This window comes from Uranotaenia lowii, chromosome 1 (genome assembly GCF_029784155.1).
Source record: "Uranotaenia lowii strain MFRU-FL chromosome 1, ASM2978415v1, whole genome shotgun sequence".
Classification (NCBI taxonomy): domain Eukaryota; kingdom Metazoa; phylum Arthropoda; class Insecta; order Diptera; family Culicidae; genus Uranotaenia; species Uranotaenia lowii.
Window position 1 is genome coordinate 84,706,460 of NC_073691.1, and position 25,000 is coordinate 84,731,459.

A 25,000-nucleotide genomic window follows, 5' to 3' on the forward strand; every position below is an offset into this window, starting at 1 on the left:
GCTGATGTCGGTCGACCCGGACCGCCCGTTGCACAACGATCTTGTCCTGCTGAAGAAGAAGGAGGGACAAGGACAGCATCCTGCTCAACATCACCTTGAAGGAGAGGCATCTTTTCGAGCCACAGTTCGTTCGGGTCGTTCATTCCGTGGTTACGTACTGGTGGGTGGTGAAATCTGTATGGAGTGGTTCTCGGAACAAGGCTGAAGTTCAGTATACACGGTCGAGGCGATTATAATGCAGAAAGCGGCCACTCTAGTCAAGGGTACAGCCCGAATACAATTTGGTGTGACCAAGAATCATTCATAGGGCCAGGACAGCTTGGCGCGTGCACAGCAGAGTTTCAAATCGTTGGTCCAAATCCACAAGAAGAACGGCTGGTTCACTCCGCCAAAGGAGGACGGATAAAAGCAAATTGAACGGGGTTAAGCAGCTGCAATCGGAACAGCAGTAAACCAGCAAACTATCCTAATCTTTACAGTAGCAAACAGCGACCGGAAGCACAGAGACAACAACCATAGCAGATAAGCCCCAGCCAACACACAGATTGGGAAAAATAACAAAGCAGCAACAGGAACGATATAAAGGATGGCTCAGCAATTCAGTTAACTACACCGCAAGTTTGGAGTTCAACCAAGGTCGGCATTTTGGATCTTCGATTAGCTAGATAAAAGTTAGATTCCTGCACTCCCCTGTTTTGAAGCTATACTCTTCTAGAATAGCTTCAAACTCAGATAGTAGGGGGAGATGTAACGGACCTGAGGCCAATTCCCACGCAAAGTAGGTTTGCGAAAGGTTATTGGCCAGGGTACCAAGAAGCGAACACTGCTACTCATCAGCTTTTCTTTTTTTATCAACTTTGTCAGCAAGAACTCAAGTGGGTCCGGGCTGCTAACTGTCGATGACCGCCATTTGTAATGGAGGCTGATCGTGGTCAGAGCCACATAAAAATAATGCTCAATGGTACTTAATTTTCAATTTTGCTTTATAATTTTTTAGGCAACATTATACCCGTATTCCTTAAAATGCTATTTTTGAGATTTGAATGAAAAACGTGCACTTACAGCTTTTCCAGTTTTGGCGCATGGCGCAAAACAGGGTTCGGCATCCTCGTCGCGCCTCGCTCAGCCATTGGGTGCGACACCACCGTCCTTGTTGCTGATCTTGAGCCGATTGTTGCCCTCGCTGCGAATGCGTGGTCGTTACCACAGTACATACTGCCACCAATTCTAGGTTGTGGTCGTACCACAGTTGATGCTGCCTTCGTTGTGACCGATGTGTTCTTCCAAACTCTATTCGTGGCCGATGCCACCGCTGACTCTGCCCTCGTGGTGACCAGAACGTTCTTCCGATCTCGGTTTGTGACCGATGCCACGGCTGATGCTGCCTCCGTTGTGGCCAGGACGTTCCTCCGATCCCGGTTGTGGCCGATGCCACAGCTGATACTGCGAACGACACCGCTGACCGAACTCCGTATGCCTCGCAGGTTCCCGTTGAACTTGAAAGCCACAGTTTACACCTCGCAGCCAATGCGACAGAAGCTGTCGATCTACCACAGTTGATCGCAACCGGAGCTGCGAATGATGACACCCGACTCTGCTTGCTGGAATTCTTTGGCGTTCGACCACGGCACATGGACAGCTGAAAGTGCCGAAGGATTCCGATCGACTTTGCCAAGCTGCTAACTGTCGCGGATTTCGCAAGGTAGCACAAAGCCGGAGGTGTGCTTACGATGTCCGATTTGGATGCACTCGGAAAGCGATGAGCGATGAGATCTTAAGATGGAAAAGGGATAGAGAAACATGCGGACATGCGGAAATACTTGCTGCAAACCATTCGCAGCTCTCTTTCGTTTCCATCGAAGTGCCGGACTGGTTCGAAAAGGTGTTGATGATAACTATCCTCCTCAAACTTCTCCATGTTTGAAGGTGCTGCTGGGCGTTTATATTCCGCGGGTTTTCCTGCATTCGAGACCGGTTTTATCCACTGCCTGTTTCCGCGATGGTTGGTAAAATGTCTGAAAATTTAAGAACAAAATGAGAAAAACACCGAAAAACTTTTTGTATATTCGTTCTTACCTACACACTTAATCTTTTCTCCTGTGGTCGGGACGATTTCGTCCTGTATTTTCAACAGCTGAAATTACAGGACGATCTCGGGACAGAAAAACACTACAGGAAAACAACTGTCAAATGCACCCGTACGTTCGAAACATGTTTCTCCTGTGATTTGCAGGGAGTTCCGAAGTATTCCTGTAGGCTCGGAACGGCTTCCGTTCGATATTTACATGGAATTGTGATATTTTTTAACCTCCAAAATAACAAAACCTTTTTTTATTATTTAAATTTATTACCAATCAATAATATAAAATATTCTTAATTCATAATTAACACATTACATTGCACTTCATCTGTTGCATTTGCTGGTATTTGGTTCATTTTTGTTCGGTTTACCTGAAAACAAAGAACAGTCAAATCTCAGTTTTCATTCAATTATAAATCGATTTTAAATAAATACTAACCTGCTTCAGCACCATAACATGCTACTGATTCCAGCGATACTGTGAATTTTCCAAAAATTAATTAATATACTTTCGAAAATTGTGTTTATTGCTTCACTAAACTCATTTTTTTTCTGCCACTGGGGCGCGACTGGGGCTGGTGTTGATGAAAAGTGCCGCTGCGGGAGTGGCTGCCGTTTGAATCAACTGGTGACCGGAATTAAGACCACATACGCTGACACTATCGTCGGTTTCTTGATTAGCTTGTTTTTTTTTTTATACCGGAACCTTCCGGTTTGGAGGAATTCCTTAAATTTTGACACATTTTTCACACAGCGCTGGCTATGCTGACCGTTGAAAGATGGTGAAAATTCCAGCACTTAAAATTTTCACAACTGACTGTCGAAAATTATCGTTGCAGTATACTCAGCACACGATAGTAAAGGACAGAAAGATTCAACACAACAAAAAACGCGCGATGACAGATGAGCCTTACGTGATACAGGAGGTTGCTGTCCCGATTTCTGGACGATTTTTCGAGTTCCTGTGCACTCGTAGGAATTTCATCCCGTAATGAAGGAATTGTGAAGCGTCACGAGATTCGGGAGGGTTCCCATTCGAAATTGACCAACTTCCCTGTGATTCAAAGAGTCATTATCCCGAGCGCAATAAATGCAATCTTAGTGTGTACGGCGGCTTTGCTATTTTTATGCTGGATTTCATTGTGGATAATTCGAATGTAAACAAAACGCAATACTTGACAGAAATATTTGACATGCCGCTTAAAAGTCCCAAACAGATTCTGTGCAGTAACTAGAAGGTTCATTGACGGTTCGTTAGGAAGTACTTATCGAACCTGAGGATCCTTCTCGAAAGAAGTCGCATTGAAAGCGCTTTGAAGTTCCGTTATCGCTTGTTTCGCCCTTTAGAATGCGATAGAAGTTTCTGAGTAATTTTTACGCGATATGGGTACCTTAAAGTCCCCTAAAACCTAAGTTCAGCCAAATGCGAACTTCGGAGTTTCATGTTTAAGTAAGTATGCGACTTTTGGTTGCTTGGGTATTTTCTGTTGTTTGAAGTTCCTATAAGGAATTTTGAATAATAAAAAGAAAGAATTTACATTTTAAATTCATTTTCATTCACAAAATTAACACTAACACTGGTTCACTATAATTGAATCATCCGGTCCTAATTTTGGCCTGAGGGCATTCTTTTTGGGCCGCTTGATAGAGTTTCGGAAGCAGCTATAGTTGCTAGCTTTAGTGGTCATCCAACTGGTGATTGCCGCTGAAGATCGGGCCGAAGATAATCAGACCGCTGGATTTGGGGCGGAATCAGCCGTGATCCTGTAACAATGCAAGAGTTTATATAAAATCTTAAACATTCACTTTTTGATTAATGGATTAACACACACTTACCATTCTTCATCCTGAATCCTCCTGAATCTCCGATTCACTAGTTTTGATTTTCAACACAACCGGACAAACTCTATTCGAAATTCGGTTCTTGCTCAATCCAAAATATCTTCTAAGTTTAAAATTTTAACTTAAAGAAATTATTCCTTTCTGTTGAAAACAATTTTCTTTGGTTGAAAGAAAATTTACTTTGTTTTAAACGAAATGTGCAATTGAACAAATTTCTTTTGAATCAAAGAATTTGTTTAAAATCAAAGTCCAAAATTATTCAGTTCAAAAAATTAGGGCGCGGTATAACCCTAATCTGGACTCATACGTGTGGTGGGACTTAAAAGGTCTCACGTACTCAGCTACGATCTTTCCTGCAGCAAAAGGAAGCGGAGATACCATTCGGGGTGGTCGTGTCGGGATTCTAGCTTGGTAGTTTCTCAATCGGCCATGTCTTGGTGGTTGGAAATCCTGCGAAAGTGGTTGCTGTGACGAGCGCGAGTTACTTTGAAAGCGTTACCTAACCGGTACACGTTTCGAGGTCCCCGGGATAGTGGATGCTGTGACGGGCGTGAGTTATTATGAAAGCGTTACCTAACCGGCACACGTTTCGGGGTCTTCCGTACCAGTCTGAAGTTGGCGATAGAGGAAAAGGAGAAGGAGGAAAAAGGATAAAGCAGAACGATGATCAAGGAGAAATTGAGGAAAAATTGAGAAAGAGGAAAAGGGTGAGATGTATAAGTGCGTGAGCACAGCCTACCCCTTGATGTAGTATCATAGGGTGAAACCAAGGGGCACATCTGGCACACGAAGCCCAAGGTGGTTTTAGTGGGACGAACCCACTCACGGCAGCAAACACCCGGCTGTTATGGTTTGAAGTCAAATTTCCATCTTGTAAAAAAAAAACCTTGATCTATAATGTACGCACTGCAACATGATGTACACATTGTTTCTCAATTTTTACCATCATAAAATTTTTGATTTTTCACATTTATTAATTTTAAAACATGTTGTTACTTAAATTTGTTGACTAGGGGCATATAGAGCACCATATTATCAAGGCATAATGAGCATTTTCTGCCGTAGAATCTAGCAGCGAATTAAAATTGATTTATAGCGCCTTTGACTAGTTTTCATCCGACGATTTAGCCTATTGGTAAGGTGTCGGAGAGGTAATCAAAAGACTAGCGTTAGATTTCTGTTCGAGGTGATTTTTTTCCATTTACAATTCATGATCGATTTTTTTATTGTTACATTATATGGCTAGTAGCATCATCCTCCGAACAAAGCACATAATGTATGAGCATGCGTGAATTGTTTGTATTCTACAAACAGACCTAGATTATTTTGTTATTGCTTTTTTTGATGAATCTACGACTCACCTGACTTCATCGAATTGAATTCGCTGCTAGATTCCCCGGCAGAAAACGCACATCTTGCCCTGATTAATGGTGCCCATACTGCCTCAGGGGGGGTTCTCATTATGCCTCCACAGTGGCTGGTTTTCAGCTTTTGGCAAACATTTTTAAAAGGCATTTTTTAACGTTTTCATCTAGTTTTTCACGTTTCAGCCCGTTGGGAAAAAGGTTTTTCAAGTGTCTGAACACGAAACAATTATGTAACCTCCATATTATAGCTATTTTCTATGGTTAAATAACCGTTTTCCTTAAGGTGGCCATTATGCCCCCGTCTCCCCTAACCGGAAATAAAATTGATTTGAAATTTTGATTCTGATTTATTTTAATTCGTATCAGTAGTTTTTTTCCAGTTTGTATGATGATTATGGGTTTGAATATGGTTTTAAAAATCAATTTGCTTGTTTGTCCTTTTTTGGTATTGTTATTACTTCTAACAAAATTTGAAATTCGAAACCCCCCACCCATGGACGTGTTCTTCGCACGAGTCTGGTGTGCAGCAAGTATTCAAGTCTCATTTGAAAATGCATTTTTTCGTTTCTTTTCCCTCCCCTCTCTTTGCACCATACGTTGCGGCCCTGTGCAATGCAATAAGTTAGGTTGTTTTTGTTGTTGCCTCAACCTTTGCGGCGAGGTTGAAGATGTTCTCCTCAACGACAGCTATCGACTGGAGTTATTCAAATTCAAGAACGGAAATGAGTATGTGTGCCTCGTCTTCTTCATGCATCATGTAGCAACCGAACGTTGAGAGAGTTCGCTCGGGGCAGCAAACGAATAGTGTCTCTCAGAGCAGATCCTCCTCATGGGGGGAGGTTTGAATGAATGTATATGTATCGTCTCCTGTATAGCTATGCGAGGCCTCAGAGCGTATATTTTGAATACCTCTGCTCTGATGAGAAAATTGGTGAGGATTTCAATCACTGGTTTTGAGGGACGAGCAATCGATTACAGGTAGGGGAGAGTGGGGTATCGTGAGCCATGGGGAAACGTGGGCCACTTTTAATATCTCAGATGTGTGTTGAGATAAAAATCTCAAACCAACTGTCATCGTCGTCGCTTTGCGTGAGCATATATTTCTATATGTTGTTGACTTAAATACGGATCTAATGCTTCTTTTATTTATCAAGCTAAAAAAAGTTAGAAAAATTTACTTACATAAATAAAAAAACACCCGCTAATTTCATCGATGGGGAACCTAAAGTGCATAACAAAAATATGCTCATACGCTTATGATCTTAGTTTTGTCATGCTCTTTCAAGTGGAAAAGGAATTTTTGATGAAACATCAATAAGTCACACAAACGCAACCAATTTGCAAATCATAGCTTGTGGGGAATCATGGGCCACACATCTTGAATCACCTATATTTTTATGTTTTTATACACATTCAGAACTTAAAATACGTTTTACCTATCTGCTGAGTTTTCTTATGCCAAATGAAGAGTTATGAAAAGTATTTTGTCCATCCTATATAAGAAATTTTGCCAAAACGTTCGCGAGCCAGGTTTTGGAATCTATTCGTTCATACACAGCTCTCTTTTTTATTTCATCATCTGAAATTGCTTTTAAATAACGAAATGAATTAGGAAATCACAGTTTTGGGTCCACTCATAAACTTTGCATGTTATTTGGTCAATTTGGATTTGGTGGCCCACGATTCCCTACCATTTTTCATAATCCAAAAAATATAGCTTTTTTTTCAAGCAGTCAGAATTTGGGGAAAATAACTTATTAAAAATTTTAAAAAATAACTTATGATACCTTGAAAATATAGAAAACTATGCCATTTTTTATTTTAATTTTATCTTTTATAATAAAGAAGTTATGGAACTACGAAAAAAAGTGGCCCATGATTCCCCACTCTCCCATATTAAATTCAGGGTCAGGGGCAGAGGTGCCAGGTCGTTTTATCAAAAATCAGGACACCGCGAAGAAAAAAATCAGGATTTTTCAGGACAGCTCTAAATTGGTGAAAATAACATGCAGTTCTGCTTAGATTGCATAACTAAAGGCGAAATATAGGTGTTTAAGACGCCTCGAATTATACAACTGAAGCGAGAAAAACCTTGGCTGGCCTGCAGTTAATATCGAAAAACACCATTTAAATATCATTTGAACCAAAAAATTAAACTAGGTTAAACTATTTTATTAAAGATTTGTTTGGTGTTCTCATCATTTAACAATAAATCTAGTTATAATTTAGATATTTAAAAAAAATCAGGATATTTTAAGGGTCATTTTTAAAAAATCAGGACAATTCAAGCGTTTTTGAAAAATCAGGACGGCCTCTCGAAAATCAGGACAAATCCTGATAAATCAGGACACCTGACACCCCTGGTCAGGGGTCGGCCAAAGGGGTCATCCATATCAACTGTTTAATGTTTTTACCATATTGGCGTTATTATGCATTGTATTGAGATGAAAATTTGCAGACGGGGATTTTAAGGAACGGACAATCGATTCCAGTTATCAAATTTTGTAGAAGGAGTCGGCAAAAGGGGTCGTCCATATCGACCGTTCAATGTTCTTGCGATATTGACGTTATTATAGATTTATTTTTGATAAAATTTGCAAAAGAGTATTTTGAGGAACGATTCGATTCCAGGTTTCAAACTCAGGGTCAAATGTCGGCCAAAGGGGTCGTCCATATTAACACTGTTTCTGCGATATTAATGCTTAAATACATTGGATTAAGATGGAAACTTGGTACCAGGGAGTTTCAATGAACGAGTAATTGATTTCAGGAGGCGAATTTTTATTTAGAGGTCAAAGGGGTCGTCCATATAAACTGTTCAATGTTTTTGCGGTATTGACGTTATTATGCATTGGATTGGATTGGAAAATTTTCACATAGAAGTTTTGAGGGACGCTCAATTGTTTCAGATTTCAAATCTCGAGTCAGGGGTCGGCAAAAATGGTCGTCCATATTATTTGTTCACTGTTTTTGCTATATTGGGGGTTAATCTGCGAGTCGAGTGACGTGACTCATAAAATTTCACTTTTTTATCCTGACTCCAGGAAATGTTTCAGAGAAGAAACGTTAGTATGAATGAGCTCCAAAAATCGATCACAGGACATTTGAGCTGAAATTTCTAGCCTAGAATGGTTTCTGGAGTCGGCACAACGATGTGACGATTTTACACATCACGTCACGTGACACTCAGAATAAGCCCCATTGTCTTGATTTTACATGTCAAATTTTGACAAGGAATCAGTAAAAGGGTTCGTCTTAATATTTTCGAATTTTTTGCAATAAATACGTTGTTGGACATCATATCGAGGCAAAAATTTCAAAACGAGAGTTTTGCAGGACGCGGAATCGATTCCTGATAACAAACTTTCTATTAGACTACAGAAAAAGGGGTCGTCCACATTTACTATTTCATGTTTTTGCGATAATTGTTGTATTATGCATGAGATCTAGACAATTTCTTATTTTAAATTTCCGTTTGGTAGACAAGCAAGTAGGTCGCTTACAAATTCTGTTTAGTATTTTAAGCAATTTTTTGGTGAAAATGCGTCCCAATTACCAACCAAATACAAAGTCATCAGCTTTAAAGTTGAAAGCGAAACGAAGTTCGTACGGGATCAGCTAGTTTAATAATAAAAAACATTTTTCAAATAATAAATAGGTGGTGAACGCGTTTCTTTTCGACTTCAATTCGAAGTAATTTTTCTCCACTTAAAGCGACTTTAACCCTCCAAAGCCGTTCGGGTCAATATGACCCGAAGCGCACATTTCAAACATCTTTATCATCATTCCAATATACTGATGAACTGGTAGTTTTGACAGATCAAGTATGTTCTATGAAAGTAATGATCAAATTAACGCCAAAAAACTAAAATTTGAGTTTTTAAAATCGGTTCATTGAGAAATGAAATACAGCTAAGCAAAGCCAAAACTGGATGTCGTTTTTTTTAAAGTAAGACTTTTTTCTACCGGAAGATCTGTCATAGCGGTAAAAACTTTCATTGGACCCCAACATATCTATACATTGTCGGATAGATGGATTCTTGACAATTTCAAACATCAATGAAATAATTAAATACAGAAAAGCTGTCAGAAGTTATGAGTATTTTAAAAATAAAATTGATTTTTCGCACTTTTACCTTTCTGAACCAGTTTCTGAAAACCTGGTAATACATATCGACTTTATTTTGAAATGTTGAGTAATTAGAATAAATTACCTACACAATGAATATAATATCATCAAAATCGGTTAACATTTACAGCCAGGAGAACGAAATCAAATTACAACTCATATTTCCCCGAAACGGATATTTAGCGAACGGCTTTGGAAGGTTAAAAAAGTGTTATTTTGTGATATCGGTTAATTAAGTGATCGTGTTTGTTTTAAACATAAAGTTGACGAATGGAATGTGATAAATTTCGTGTAATTTGTGATCGAAGTTATTTAATTTGGGTCTGTTGATGACGAGATGATGCTTTCAAAGCATTGAAAAAATTGAGCTGGAAATAAATGGAGATTGCGCTAAATTAGTTTTATCCAGAGCAGGGTTCCGAAAATCAATCAAAACAAACACTCAGGATGCGTTTCCTGTTGGAAACATTCTGATTGTATAATGGGATAGCGCCTCTCGCAACTGCTTCGCCTGGCTGGTATGCAATCTCGATCAGCGCTCCTATCAGCTATGCAAACCGAGTCGCATCATTCAGAATCATCGGTTTAGCAAACATCGCATATCGGAGACGAGTGAGATACAAACTGATCCATTCTGAATGTAGCTCACTCAGTATCTGCCTGAATTATATGAAATTCAAAATTATTTTTTGCAGGACGAGAAAAATCGAACAGTTGTGCGGGACACCATAAATTCTCAGTAATTTTAACGTGACGGACGACAGTATAATAAGAGAACTTGTAAAAATTGAAAAACATGGCGAAAGTGAACATCTTTCCCTCACAAGCACAACTACAATTTGATTTTGATCATACTGATGTTCAAAAACGTTGTAACAACAAATAAATTTATTAATTTGCTATATATCAAATCAAACAAAATACGCTAATGATCGGCTTCATGTATCACTCACTCACTGCCTGATCCATTCACTCCTGATCGAAGACCAACAAGATTCGCCATATGCATTGCGCATTGGTGAGATTCCAATTTGATGATGGTGCTGCACTGTTTTGACAGCAAGCATCGTGCGAGGTGATCTGTATTTTAGCGATGAATTGAACGATCGATGATCGGGTAGGTCCAGTAGCAATCAATAACGAAACCCGACCGCTGTACGTTCAGCTGCGAAGGGCAATCAAAAACATTCATTGAAAATGAGTGATATTCGGAACACTGATCCAGAGGTTCTGTTCCTTGCTAACGTTAGGGTTACTTATGTGCAAGATCTCTCATTTGATTTTCCAATAACAAAATTTAAAATGATACATCGATGGATAAAACGGAATGAACCATACAAGATAAGTACATATTGAAATTTAGTTTAATAACTTTATTAGTAATTGTTTTGATAAAATTATATTTATTTTTTAATGTATAACCTAGTATATTTTTTAACGTATTTGCGTTACATTGGTTTAAAATTTCTGTCGATAGTCATCAAAAATATTTTTCAAGAATTGATGTTGCAAATCTAATACAATTGTCCGCTCTTATTTCCATGCTAGCCTTGGTGGAAATATATAACATCTTTTTCAATGCGTATTTATTTCGGAGAAGACTGGTAACCCTAGAACTGATTTTACCATAGAAAACTTCCAGCTCTTAAAATTATTACTGCCATCTGGCGAGTAAAATATTTTTTATTATCTGTTAGTGTATGATAACCAGTGATGGCCGGCCAGACAATCTGGAATGAAATGTGTTATCCTATCTCGTTCACTCATGATGATTCCGCAATCGAAGTTGGCTGGGATATTTGTTAATTCTCCCTCCCTCCAGCTCCTACCTCCTAACTGAAGAAAATGATTAAAAATAGTGTTAATGTTCTATTTACTACTGAGAAGAAGATTAAAGATAATAATGGATGTAACGCGCGTTACGTGGGAAAAAGTTGTATGGTAGCTGTTGAATGCAACATTGTATGTGGCATGGAGTCAGCATGATGACAGGAGATTTTCTTATTGGATTTTTCACAGTGAAAATGTTTGTCGCTGTTTGAAGTTGAGCTATCCGCTCTTTCGAAGCTGCGCTGCTGCCATCCGGGGTAGTACGATGTAGCGTGAGCAACATTCTGGGTGAACGATAAATTATAGACAACTTTACATTGTTCGAGTTAAGTTTTCATAAATCCAAATGATTTTGAAAAAAAACACTCCTTTGAAAAATTGGAGTTTGTTTTAAAGTAAATTTAAATAAATTAGCCTGGTAGGAGAGTCAATTCTATCTGATAATTCCATTTTAAAAAAGTCAGTCGGTCAGAGAAAACTAACATAGGGCCGTTCAGCTACCACCTGGACAACTTAGGGGGGAGGAGGGGGTATGAAAATGTCCACGGAGAGGGGGGTAGGGGTTTGGGTAGTGTCCACGTGGACATAGGCCCTTATTCTGCGTCGCGCGTGACGTGAGGATTGTCACCTCACCACGGAGTCACCGTGAGTTCTGTCACCTTATTCCCGGAGTCGATGGAGGTGAAGTGACAGAGGTGAGTGACTGAATGAACCCATGTGTCAAAATGGCGAAATTTGCGCTGATCGTTTGTGCCGGTGTTTACATTTCGAGTCTTGGAAATTGAATTTTTAAATAACGAGTGAAAGTTCCACTTCTTCCGGGACCAGTATCGGATTGTACGGTTTCAGCAAGCTGATTGAAACGAAAAATGGGACAAACTTTGCTGCAAAAAGTGGAGTTTTCATAGTTGCTGTACAAGTTCAATGTGGGCCCGGAAACAGCACCGAACTGGGGATAAAAATCCACATAAACGGAGAAGTGGCCGGCGGTTGCCTTAAAGACCAGTGTTAAACTTCCGGATATCTACGAAACCTTAGCTGCTGTTTCAGGTTGGTAAAAAAAGTTGCTGTTTAGTAAAACAGTTTAAGTAAAATTGCCTTTCGTTTTCATTTCAGCAGTATGTGGAAAAAACTATCAAACGCTGGTAGGAACCAGTAAGTCAATCAACTCTACAGGCACCTGGTGGAGGAGTGAGAACACATAGATGATGATTGAAATAGGCAACCCGCGCTTTTCGCCTAGTGAAAATATTACCGACTCTTTCAGCAACGCCAATAGGCATCTTTTGTTGGTCAGCAACATCGCAAACGAATTTATTTTCTTGGCAGATTTGGATTAATGAGTGTAGTCATTACTAATGTTATTTTGGAGCAGAATTTTTCTTGATTTGATTGCTGAAAAATGATTTAGCTGACTAGCCTAGATTATTTATTGTTAGGCCAATTTCATAATTTCAAATCACAGTTTGCAATCAAATTTTGATTGCTATCAAAAATTCAAATTCTTGTTTATTTAGATTTCGGTTTCATTGTAATCGGATTGCCTTTTTTCTGTTTTATTTAAAACAAGCTCAAAAAATTAAATTAAGAAAGAAACAAATAAAACAACCCGAATAGAAAAACATTGTGAAAAAACCATGAATTCCATTTTCACTTTACCATGGATTTTATGGTGGACACTATGAATATCATGGTACAAGAAACGATGAATGCACTGTCAAATTAATCGTTTTCGACAGTGAAATTTATGGTTTAGACCAAATTAACCATGAAAAAAGGGGGTGTTAAGCAACTTAACCATGAAAAAATCAACTTTTTTTCATACATTTCAGAACACAAAACTTCAAAGTTCATGGTTATTACAGCTTCCAGTTTTCCTCAAGGAAACTGTGAAATTCATTGTTTTTTAATGAATTTCCATGGTTTTAATTACGATAAAATTAAATGTTATTTCGTGATATTATAATAAAATTGTCGTGTATTGTTTTTGTTTACATATTTATTATTAAATCAGCCACAATCATAATTTTAGAAATAAAAACACTTAATATCACTTAACACTCCACCAGAATGCTGCAATCTTACCGTCGACCACCAGTTGGAATGTCCTGCAGCTCGCATTACGGGATTCTGGCTAAGTGATTCCTTCCTCCTTTACAGCCTTGTGGAAGGGATCATGTCGCTGGAATTGATAAAAAAGATTATAAAACTGATGTTTTCTTCCAAACATCAATACAACTCACCGTTTTGATCATATCCGAGCACTGTAGATGATTGATTTGATGAAAAAGCATCGGAAAATGTTGATGCAGACCGATTTTTTTTTATTTAGCAAAACAAAATTACCGCCGCTGTCAAAATCCTACACGAAAAATTGGAGATGTGCAAATTTTTGTACTAAAAGCTAGGATGTACTTTTTACCATGAAGTACATGATCACTTTCGAATTCATTGAAAAATGAATGTAACACCATGGTTCCTGCTATTCGGGAAGATTTCTCATTTCCGGCTGGACATTTGTTAATTAAATTTATTTATAGAGATGGGAGGGAAAATCCCGAAAAAAAATTATTTGTAATTTCAAACTACGCAAATATATGCGTTTTTGTATAAAAATTTGCCTCCTCTGACAATTCTCCTCTTCTGCGAATAAATTAATCAGATTGTTTTTAAAATCGTCATGCTTTAACGTGATTAAACATGCAGAGTCTAATTATTCAGTTTTGCATTATTTTTCCCTTAAATTTCTATCTCGTAGCCACCTGAAAAGGTACCGACAATTCTCACCTAAATTCGTCACCCGAATGCGACAATTCTCACCCACGGTGACTACGAGAATAGGGTAAAGAACTCACAAAGTTCATCCGAAGTGACGGTTCTCACCTAAACCGACTACTGGAATAGGGTGACTTGGGTGACTCGACTATCGTCACGTCATGCGCGGCGCAGAATAAGGGCCATACTTACTTTCAAAACATTTTCTTAAGGTGAATAAATATTAAGATGTTTTAATCAAAATCTTAAAATTGCAAAGCTTTCCAGTTTCCACTGTATGATACTAATTTATGCGGGTTATTAATGCTTAGCAAGAAGTTGAACTTTTAGAAGCATGACAGTGTTCAATATGCAAATAACCTAGTACACCGACAATCAAGAAACAAAATTTATTTCATATTAATGTTGATCAAAAGAAAAATACCATCGCAATAATGATAATTTTTAGAGTTCAGTCAATAAAATATCAGACATGAGAAGTTTGCACGATTAAATTTCCAAGAAAGATGTATCGAAAATCATTCGAAAAACGAAGAAATGTTGTAATAATTTAGGGTTTCAGTTGAAAACGTCCATCAAATAATAGTGTCTAGAATAGGATTGAAAAATTAGATCGCACTGGTCAAAAGTGTGTCCTGATCTTATCCTTCCACCCACTTTCCAAAACAAAATTATTTGTTAGGATGCAGAGTTGACCTCGGTCCTAAAGCACAAATTTATTTCTTTCATCCCCTTCTCTTTCTTCCAATCTATCCATTGACTACTAGGACGTGGCCGGCGCCGTTATTGACGTCCAAAGAGAGAGCATCAGTTTTGTGCAGTGTGAATGAGTTGCTAGTCCCAAGCACCATTCATTTGACCTCTGAACAAAATTTATGGCCTCGGTCAATCACGGAGAAGAGAAGAACCATACTATATATGAATTCAGCTATCGATCCAAAAACTAATTAAATTTATCGGAATTTGCATTCGCCAGCCAGCAACGAAAATTCCACATCCGAATTTCGGTACTACTCGACCTCCGACTTTATTAATTATCCGCTGCCGCTTTTTCACTACAAAAAAATCAAGTTTGCAATTCGATTTTCAAATCAGAATTTACTAATACACCCATGAGAAATCTGCAGAAAACTAATATCAATTCATCTACTTAGATTTTACGTGAAATTCATGTGTTCAGTTATACAGAAAAACAGTAGCTACTACAAAGCACATGTATCGATGGGCATCAAAAGCTCAGTTTACGTGAAAAATCCCATATATTCAATTTCTTTATTATTTTGGGTGTATCCACCGAACAAAGGACACTTTTTTCACACACGACGAGACTGCACAAAACCATGACCGTGTTCACTGACTGATGGGAGACGAATGTTCCCAAACCGAAGTTATGGAGTTATAACACGCAGAAAAATTTATTGTAATATTAGCCCTATTTGGAATGAAAATAATAAAAATTTTGGTTGGGAAAAAGCAGAAATATATATTTGTTTATATCGATAGAAAAGACTACTTGGAATTGAACTTATCGTTTGTTTTAAAGTAATATAGGCCCTTTTTGAAAATGAATCATAGTTTTGGCATGAAAATAACAAAATTTTGGGTAAAATAGAAAAAAATAAGTTTCGAAAGAAAATTAGTTTTCGTGGGTCAAAATTGCAATTTTTTTGTGGTTTTGAAAATGAAAGATTGATTATAATGATTCAATGTATTTTAAATAAATTCAAAAGAAAATGTTAGTTGATATTTTCATATTCAGATTGATATACAAATTATTTTATCGAATTTTTCTTTATTTATTTCTATTTAAAACGGGGTTTCACTACCTGTCATTGACTCGTCATTGACTCCTCCGCCTGGCTTGGGAGCAACAATATCGATAACCGGCGATGCTGCTAGTGGAAAAAGGACCTTTTCGTTGTGTGCTATTGGCCTCATCTATCTAGTTATACCGCGTCCATGCATGTCGGATCAACGAAATAATTCCTATGGAGTTGGACGTCGAGGTCTATCTGGAATCTTTCATGCAACCAATATGCGGGCAATAGGGAACCAGCCGTTCTTTCTATCACGCTAAAAACCGCCGCGCACCCACCAGAAACACGAACCCCTCCGCGCTGGGCTCCGAACACTCTAAAACCGGAAAATTTTGAGCAGCAGCATCTGCTACGATGAATTCCATTTTCGTAGCGGCGTGTTCGGAATGCTGCCATTTTCCAATCCTGAGAATTTGAATCTCGGTTCCGGGGTTCTCTGCAAGTAAAATAAACTTATGAGATTTAAAAAAAACTCAAGTTTCAGAATCTTACCGGTGACTGGCCCAGCAAAAGGCCATCCTATTATTGTTTTGTTCAGCCGGGTGCTCGAATTTTGTGATATTTTTTTTTCTTTTTTTCTTTTTCCGACTTATCGTTTACACGTATAATGAATAAAGCTGAATTTTTAATTTAAATTAAATCAAATTTTATTTTCAGCTAATAAAAAATGTGTGTGTACAGATAATAAAATTTTGTTATCAATTACATTCGATTTTTCTGTGAAAGTTATCAAAAAATGTGCATGGAAAATATAAAATAAAATAACAAAACGTTTTGTTGAAATCATCCCCCATTCTTTTTCTGCGTGAATGAGAAAAGTAGGTCTAACTCAGGTGAGGTTTGGGGTGGTTTGGGTAACGAATGAACAAAGAATATTTTATTGAATCAAGGCTAACTATGCTTTACATAATTCAATGATTACTATCTAACATTCCCCCTTAATCTTGAATTACTGGATTCCGAGAGTCTTCCTTTCTTCATCTATCTTCAAAGTTGGTATCGCCTTAGTAAGAACGTCAGCAACTTGCTTGTTTGTTCCCACATGGTCTAGTTTGACGATGTTCTGCTCCACCTTTTCTCGCACAAAATGATGACGGATATCTATGTGCTTGCTCCTAGGTGAATATCCGATTTCCTTGTTCACCAGGTGTATAGCACTAAGGTTGTCACAAAGAATTTGAACTGGTTCAGATATTCCGTGCAACTACTTCCGTAGTCCACGCCACCACAATGCTTCTTGGGTTGCCGCCGAAACCGCCATGTACTCATCTTCCATTGTAGATAGAGCAAGCTCCACGAAATTGTGCCACCTGCATGCTTGAAAACATAGCCGGTGACTGATCGACGACTATCTGGGTCATTCCCCCAATCCGCGTCGCTGTATCCAATGAAATCTTCATCGTATTACTTTGAGTAAGTCAGCTTCATCGACCTCGTACCTTTCAGATACCGAAGAATTCGCTTCGCTGCTATCCAATGTGCCTTTCCTGGATTCTGACTGAACTGGCTGACCACGTTGACAGCAAAGCTGATATCAGGTATTGTAGATTGCGCCAAGTACTGCAGGCTTCCCACGAATTCTCGGAGCGGCACACTTTCCATCTGTTTCCTTCCTTCTTCAGTGCTCGGACACATCGCCTTGGTCAGCTTCTGGTTCAGATCTGCAGGAGTAGCAACAGCATTGCAATCAGCTATGTTGAATCGCTGTAGCAAATTGTTGATGTAGCTCTCCTGGTCAATCATCACTCGGCCTCGCTCTCTGGTCACCCGCATTCCTAGAACTTTGCTGGCCAAACCGAGGTCCTTCATTCTGAGCTTCGCCATAAGTTCTTTCTTAAGGTTGGCCGCCCACAGCTGATCATTTGAAAACACCAGCATGTCATCTACGTACACAGCCACAATGAGAACCATGTTGCCTTCAATCTTGAAGCACTGACCATACTGACTGGACACTCGATTTCGTTTTCTGGATAATTTTTCCAGAAAAAAAAACAAAAAAAATCATTTTTCCAACAGTACGCAATGTCGATTCCAGAGTGCGCATCGATCGATTTGAAGAAATGCTATCCCAGTTAGGAAATTCCACCCAACTTTAAAAATAAAACACGCAATTTCTACGATAAAATCGGGCTAAAAAGGACCATTTTTCCTATAGGGCATTTTTATCAATTTTTTCAGGTTCGCCACCTGCCGTCGGTATTGCGAACCTGCAAAAGCTGACAACAAAAAATTAGACAGAAAATGGTTGAATTTTTGTTCTAAGAGTCAAGTCAGTGTGCTCAGTGCTTGAAGTATACACACGAATCATACGCAGATCGCTTCAAACCGATTCGCTTAAGCTCTGCATTCAGCTTCTGATTCCATACTCTACTGGTTTGTTTGAGTCCATAGAGTGCTTTCCGCAACCGACAAACTTTCTTGGGTGACGCTGAATCGACAAATCCTTCCGGCTGATCCATATAGATTTCCTCTTCTCCCAGATCTCCCTGCAGGAACGCCGTCACTGCATACAGTTGGTGAATCTTGAGGTTCAGTTTGACAGCCATCGACATCAAGTACCGGATGGTGGCGTATCGGACTACAGGTGAGAACGTTTCATTGTAGTCGACGCCTTTGACCTGAGAAAAGCCCTTGATAACCAAGCGGGCCTTGTAACGTTCTACAGATCCATCCGAGTTTGTCTTCAACTTGTAGACCCATTTGCAGCGCAGAGGTTTCCTCCCGGTGGGCAACTCAATTAAATGCCAGGTTTTGTTGTCCACAAGAGCCTCGTACTCAGCCTGCATCGCTTCTTTCCATTTCTCGCTGTCTCGACCGTTAATCGCCTCACGAAATGTATCTGGCTCGATATCTGTCTCAGCAAAAAGTTTCTGTTCGGATTGGGAAATGCTTTCAGGGAAGGTATTATAGCTCATAATATAATCTTGATACTTGCCTGGGATGGTGTGCTCCCTCGCACTGCGCCTTACCAACAATTGTGGGTCCTCTGCTTGTAGAGGGAGCACGGAAGATTGTAGTTCATCGTCAAGTATCGAATCAGCATCGTTGTAGATTGTTTCATCAAGGGTTTCATCAGCATTGTCCTCGGAGTCGTTTTCTTCTAAAACAGCTTCATTTGGAACAGCCTGATCGACATCAGCTACGCTTCGTTCGCTTTGGATCACCAACTCCGTTCCTCGCATGTTGTCATTTTCGGGCTCACGAAATTTCTCACCACGCTTGAGCTGGCATTTTTTTTTTCACAAAAATGACTTCTCTGCTGACGAAAATTTCCTTCGTGTTCTTGTTGTACACCCTGTACACACAAAAAAGAAGCATAGTAAAACTACTAGATCCGTGGTTTAAATGAACAACAGGCAACCATATTTTTGGGTCAAATATGTTTTGTTGTTTATAATACCTTACGCATAGCTATTTTACCATGTGCTCAATTTGGCTGCGCATAGTAAATTCGACTACGTTTTAGTAAAATTGTCAATGAAATGATGCATTGTTTTACTGCGTGCCTAGTAAAATTGATATGTTTCATGATGAAACCAGTATGTGTTATGATAAAGATTAGAAGGAGTGAGGAGCTTGAATTAAATAGTAAAATTACTATGTATGTTTGTTTGTTTTATTTCCATGCATGCATTATCTATATATATAAAAATGAATTTCTGTCTGTCTGTCTGTCTGTTCCTTATAGACTCGAAAACTACTGAACCGATTTACGTGAAACTTGGCAGGTGGGGGTATTGGAGGCCGGGGAAGGTTCCTATTATGGTTTGAGACCCCTCCCTCTTATAGGAAGGGGGGAAGGGGGTCTTTCATATAAAAGTAATAAGTCTTCATAACTCGAGAACTGATCAAGCAAATCAAACCAAACATGGCATGGGAGGGTATTTGGGTACGAGGAATGTTTCTAAGAATATTTGGTACCCCTCCCTCCTTCCAGTTAGGAGATATGAAGGAGGGAGGGGGCCAACCTTACAATTTTTAACATAACTGGAGAACTAATCAAGCTAATGGAACCAAATTAGGCATGGGAGGGTAGGGGTATACGAGCAATGGTTCTATGATTATTTCAGACCCCTCCTTCCTTCCAGTGAAGATACAGGAAAGAAGAAGGGGGCTTTCATACCTTTTAAATAGCATATCTTGAAAAATATTAGATCAAATGAAACCAAATTTGGCTTGGAAGTTTATTTGGGTACGATAAATAGTTCTTTGAATATTTGCTACCCTTCCCTCCTCCCAGTGAGGAGATAAAAAGTGGGGAGGGGGGGGGGGGTAGACTCCTTTACAATTTTCAGCATAATTGGAAAGCTTTTGTGAATATTTGGTACTACTGCCTCCTTCCAGTTGTGTGGTAGGGAGGAGAGAGGGGGCTCCATTACAATTTTTCGCATAACTTGAGCAAATGGAAACAACTTTGGCATGGGAAAGCATTTGGATACGTAAAAAGGTTATTAGCTTATTTGAGACTTCTCTCTCCTTCAATTGGGGATACAGTTAGAGAAGACGGGAGCTCATATACGATTATGTTGCATAAACCAAGCACTTATCTAACAAATGGAACCAAATGTGACATAGGAACAATCTAACAATCGAGCAAATGGATCAGAATTATGCATGGGAATGTATTTGCATACACGGAATGTTTGATCTTGATCCCCTCCTTCCAGGTAGGGGATGATAGGCAGCAAGAGGGGCTCCGATACAAATTTTAAGGCACAACTCGACAACTAATAAAGCAAACGAAACAAAATTTTGCATGGGAGGGTAGTCGAGTACAAAAAATGTTTTTTCGGTGGCTAGCACCCCTCTCTCCATTCAGTGGAACGATATAATGGGAAGAGGGTCACTCATACATTTTTTTTAAATATGTTGATAACTAATCGAGAAAATGGAACCAAATTTGCATGGAAGCATATTTGTGTACGGGTAATGTTGTTTCGATGGTATGAGACTCCCTTCTCCTGCCAGGAGGAGAGGAGATGTAAAGTGGGAGAAGGTCACCCATTTTTTGAATAGCTAGAGAGCTTATCGAGAATGACGCCATATATGACATGGAATCGCATTTGTATACAAGAAGTGTTTTTCTGATGTTATGAGACCCCATTCCTTCCATTAGGGTTAAAGGAATGATGGAGGGGGTCACTCTCACAATTTGTATAGTAATTTGAGAAAGAAGAATTTTATGATATTGAAATTGAATTTAGAATTTTGTGAAAAAAAATAAGAGTTAAATAACTAAGGACCAAAAATTTTGGAAGGTGTAGCAAAGCACACCGGGTCAGCTAGTTACATATAATTAAAAACATTAATGCCGTATTCGTTTTCATCTGGTGGCCAACCGGTTGTGCTCCAACTGCTGTCATCTTCATATATAAAATCGTTTTGACAGCACTTGGTGCACAACCGGTGGACCACCACGGTGAAAATGAATACGGCATAAAATTCACACTTCCGACACACGTCGGTCAATGTTAGTGTGTTCTCCCGATGCTCTGAAAAGATTAAGAAAGTTATTAAACTTGAAAGCAGCTCAAAATTTGTTTACTCACGGGTTTGATGATTAATGATCCTCAATTAGTATAAACAACAAGAATGTTTACCATAGTAAAATTATCATGCACACTTATGTTTTTGAGTCAAGTATGTTTTGTTCTCAAAAGTACCATGTGCGTAGTATTTTGTTGATATGAATTGGTGCCACAATGTCTAAATTACTATGCGGACGCTAGTTGTTATAGAAATTATGATGAAATTATCATGACCATAGTATTTTCGACAACAAACATTGAGAGTTATCGAAAAATACCAGGTACATAGTAATTTCAATATTGTTTCATGCGCACTTTTACAAAATCGATGTTAAACTTTTCATACTATAGCGCTGAAATAGTAAAATTATCATGACAGCGTCTTTGGGATAACCACTCAATTTTTTTCCGTGTACGCCTTTGAACCTTCACTGTACCCGACAAAGATACATGGCACAGACTTCTTGTCCCACTTCTTTCGTTTTACTTTCGGCACGTGCACCATTACGTTGGCTCCGAATATTCGAAGATGCGAGACATCCGGACGCTTTCCAGAAAACTTTTCCTCGGGAGTCACCAACAATGCCTTTGTCGGTGAACGATTGACAACGTACGACGCAACTGCAACAGCTTCCGCCCAGAAACTAGTGCCCAGGCTTGCATCAAAAAGCAGACTTTTCCCCCTCTCGTCCAACGTTCGGTTCATCCGTTCAGCTAATCCGTTCTGCCCCGGACTGTAGGGAGCAGACGTCTCGTGTTGAATTCCTTCCTGCCGCAAGAAATTTGTAAATCTTCGGTTAACATATTCCTTGCCGTTGTCTGTTCGAATTCGCTTGATCCGTTTTCCTGTTCGGTTCTCCGCAAAAGCCTTGTAGTTCTGGAACGCTTCGAGTACTTCCGTTTTGCTCTTCAAAAAGTACACCACGGTTTTCCGGCTTGCATCGTCAATGAAGGTCAGAAAATAGCGACTACCTCCCATCGATGTTTGCTCCATAGGACCACACAGATCGGAATTGACAAGTTCCAGTACGTTTTCTTCACGGTGCCCTATCGCCTTGAATGGTTGACGGCTATGCTTGGCTTCAATGCACGAAATACACTTCTCAGGATACTTCAGGTCAAATTCCAAGCCTGTGACCATGCCTTTCAGTCGTTTCATGCATCCAGTGGACAGATGCGCCAATCGTCGATGCCACAACTCGTATCTATCTTCCTGAACCTAATTCACAACGGGCTTCTTTTTTCAGATAACTTGTAGAGACCATCTACTTCACGACCAACAGCAATAACTTCATTTTCAGGATTGAAAACTTTGCATTCCTCCTTCGAGAAAACAACCCGGAAACCTTTCTAGCACACCTTACTAACGGATATTAGATTTATCGCTAGTTCAGGCGCGCACACCACGTCGCTCATGGTTAAGTCGCATGTCGCTCCACCGCAATCAGCTTCCAGTTTCGTCGATCCTTTCGCCACAACGGCCACCTTCGCATTGTTGGCCATGTTGATGTTCGATGTAACTTCTTGTGGATTCTCCAGCACAGCTTTGTTTCGACACAAGTGAATCGCGCCAGAATCGAAGAACCAATCACTGTCATCGCGCTCAGAAGACCGCACAGCATTGACAGCGAAGAAAGCTGCATTTCCTTTCTGGTTGTTGCGCTTCTCTTTCTTCCTTTCGCATGGCTCTTTCTGGCACTCCGACGCAAAATGTCCCAACTTTTTGCAACGGAAACATTTGACTTGTCTATCTGCTTTCTTGGCGCATTCTGCTTGCTTAAAAATGCACTCTCATTTTCCGATGATTTGGAACCGCTTATCACCTTGACCTCCTGCATGATCTTCGCTTTGACCTTGTCAGCCGTCAGAGCCACACCAGACGACTCAAGACCCAGGATCATTGGATCATACCTTTTCGGCAAACCTTTGAGCAGCAAACTACACAACCAGGTGTCGTCAACCTGGAATCCAACTTCCGCCAACTGGTTACACGTAAGTAAAATCTCGTTGACATACTCCTTAGGGGACTGGCAAATCAAATCGTCGTATTTTTCTGCTCCTACCAGTCGAATGCCCGTCAGCTTCCGTAACAGGCCGATCTTCCTTGTCGAGCAGCTTTCCTCAAACGTGTTTCGCAACGTGTCCCACGTTGGGGACTGTGTGTCCCACGCTTCTCTGGCAGATTTAGCATTCTGCACCAAGCCGTATATGCTCCGATCGGTGTTTAAGCATATGGTCGCCAGAGCCTGTTCGGAGACTTCCTCGTTCACTTCCGGATCCTCTTCATTCCGTTCCTTCACGGCACACCAGCTCCGCTCCTTGATGAGCACCATCTTGGTGGAAAACGCCCAGGAATTATAATTTTCGGATCCTCGAAGAACCTCTCTCGCCTGAACCGAAACAACACCTCCTGGTCTAGGTGCATCGATTCTGCCAGCTTGCGCTCCAACTCTTCTACCATCGCCACCGTTCGGATTGAACATCTTCAAGAACTTCTTCAAAAATTTTCACGCTTGAAAAATTTTCTTTCACCAAACAAAGTCGTTACTAAGCGACCGTGCCTGGGCCCATAACCTAATGAGAAAAGTAGGTCTAACTCAGGTGAGATTTGGGTAACGAATAAACAAAGAATGTTTTATTGAATCAAGGCTAACTATGCTTTACATAATTCAATGATTACTATCTAACAAGTTATCGTCAATGAGCGCTGGCGACAAGTTGGAGGGCCGAAGAAGGAGTTGAAAACGTTGGTAAACTCAAACTGCATGCGATCGAGTTCATCGAAGAATTATTTTCCGTTGTCGTTAGAGCAAGTTCACCGGTGTTGGGAAAAAGTGGTAGAAATTTCGACGTTTTGAAAATTTTACCATGCAAAAATGTTTTCAAGATCTTGAGGCGTTGTATTTTTTACTACACTGGTTCTATTTCAGCCGTATGGGATAGAAATATTGCTATTTTTGCATCACAGCATGCGAAAATACAACACGTGTTGTAAAAAAAACTAGAAGACCACAGATCTTGAAAATGTTTTTACATGGCAAAATTTTCAAAGTGTGCCGTAAGTGTCAAAATTTCTACCACTTTTTCCCAACACCAGTGAATTTGCTCTTAGCACTTGAAACAGTCAATTTTCCACCTCTACACCCAAAATAATCTTCACGTAGCGGCTACGTAAAAAACTACATAATTTTTATCCAATTGATTTTCACAGATGCTACGAAAAAAATGTGTAAACGCGCCCCTATAAGAATTCGTGCTTCATGAAACTCACCTACAATTTACGTGAATTTTTAGTAAGTTCAACGCTGTGGATTTGTAAAAGGTACTGGGAATATGTTTAGTATCGGAATGAAATTAATGTCGTTGTTTTCCTTTGTATTTTCGTTTTGTTTATTATGATTAAAATAAAACAAATTCAATTGAGAATAAACTTTATTTTTACCAAATTTCATCACTGTTACTAAACTTCACTTCAATTTCTACAACTCACTTGGTTTGTCGATACCTGCAAAAACTCAAAAGAATACTTTAATTAAAAAAATAATTATTGAAATAAAAAAATAAATTACCTGTTGAACATCTATTCTGTCCAGTCCAATAATAAAACGAGCGATCGTCACCAGGTTCAAAGA

The 25,000-nt window shown here is 39.4% G+C and overlaps 1 protein-coding gene and 1 long non-coding RNA gene across 2 annotated transcripts in view; one reads left to right on the top strand and one right to left on the bottom strand.

Annotated features, from left to right (window-relative positions):
• LOC129753661 (serine/threonine-protein kinase S6KL) overlaps window positions 1–25,000 on the top strand; it is a 225,540-nt gene that overhangs the window by 70,461 nt on the left and 130,079 nt on the right. The gene's annotated exons all lie outside the window — the stretch shown is intronic.
• LOC129753679 (uncharacterized) lies at window positions 13,230–13,612 on the bottom strand. Its single transcript, XR_008738952.1, has 2 exons — window positions 13,492–13,612; window positions 13,230–13,430 (listed from the first exon to the last, which is right to left on the bottom strand). It is a non-coding gene; the product is annotated as an uncharacterized LOC129753679 (long non-coding RNA).